The sequence below is a fragment of the Nomascus leucogenys genome, chromosome 12 (assembly GCF_006542625.1).
Source record: "Nomascus leucogenys isolate Asia chromosome 12, Asia_NLE_v1, whole genome shotgun sequence".
Taxonomy (NCBI): Eukaryota; Metazoa; Chordata; class Mammalia; order Primates; family Hylobatidae; genus Nomascus; species Nomascus leucogenys.
The window spans coordinates 105,380,914-105,382,298 of NC_044392.1; the positions used below are offsets into that span (position 1 = coordinate 105,380,914).

The 1,385-nt window shown below is 42.6% G+C and overlaps 1 pseudogene; it reads left to right on the forward strand.

Moving 5' to 3' along the window:
* Nucleotides 1–632: 632 nt before the first annotated feature.
* Nucleotides 633–1,093, forward strand: LOC100587700 (annotated as a pseudogene).
* The last annotated feature ends 292 nt before the right edge of the window (nucleotides 1,094–1,385 follow it).

Below are 1,385 nucleotides of genomic sequence, written 5' to 3' on the forward strand. Positions count from 1 at the left end.
ATTCCAAACAATGTTTATTCCCTGCGTCTTAAAAAAACTTAGGTTTAAAAAAAAAGAATGAGGCAAATTGAAATTTTCCTTTCAACATGACCCTTGATCAGACATTCTTTTGGCTATTTTGACAAAAAAGAATCAGTCAAAGCCTGGGTCACATTCCTTTAAGGTCACATCTCTTTGTCATCATCATCTCTTCTTTTGGCAGTGTACAGTAGTTACTTCCAAATGCCAATTACTTTGAAAAGATCTTGGCTTAACCTTAGTCTAACCCAGCCAACCCTCCAAGTCAGCCCAGCAGCAATGCTGGCAGACCTTGGAAAAATGGAACACTGGGCTGTTCATGGGCTGTTTCCATGGAGCACATCACATTTCATAGGGGGAAATACGAGTAGTCACTTGGAAGGCCCACCTCTTGAAGAGTGAAACATTATACCACAACCTGGTATTTCAACCTATCTTCAAACTTCCTGGCTTAGTGAATTCCTAAACTTTATATTAAGTTGCTGTTTTCCACCTGCTTACAATTCTTGATCCTGCACAGCAACTCTTCTGATCAGAATTGGAGCAAGTGGAGAAGGACTACAAAAGGGACCCAAAGCGGGGCAGTGTCCCTGGAACAGGGGCTAGGGTGGTGCGCGGGGACCAGGCTACAGTGGCTGCAGGGCTGATGAGTGAGACTCTGACTGGGGCAGAAACAGAGCTCCAGGAAACTACTAAAGTTCCTGGGGAAGCAAAGTAGCATTTTATAAGAACAAAATGAATGGAGAGGAGAAAACCTATGGTGGCTGTGAAGGCCCTGAGATGCCATGTATGTCAAATTGATATCATCTGATGGCCATGAATTTATTGTAAACTGAGAACATGCATTAATATCAGACATGATAAAAGCCATGTTGAACAGCCCTGGTCAATTTGCTGAGAATGAAACCAATGAGGTCAATTTTAGAGAGATACCTTCATATGTGCTATCAAATGTATGCATGTATTTTACTTACAAGGTTCGCTACACTAACAGCTCCACTGAGATTCCCGAATTCCCAATCACACTGAAATTGCACTAGAACTGCTGATGGCTGTGAACTTCCTAGATTGTTAAATAAAATAAATTACATTTGGAAAAAAAGGGGCCTGAAGGAAGTCTGTGGGAGCTGAGGAGAGGGAAAGGAAAAGAGCCCAGTCTGACAGATGATGTTTCTTTTTGCACCCACCCTTTCTATTCCCCTTCCCCTTTAACCTCTTTCCCCATTTAACCATCTTTCACTATCTTCCTTCCCTTCCAAGAGATCTTCCCTATGTAGCACCACCAGTTCCCAAAGGCTGCCCAAGTATTTCCAGCTTTTTATCCTCTACCTCCGCTAGCCCTACAGATAGTAAACATAGTCATGCTG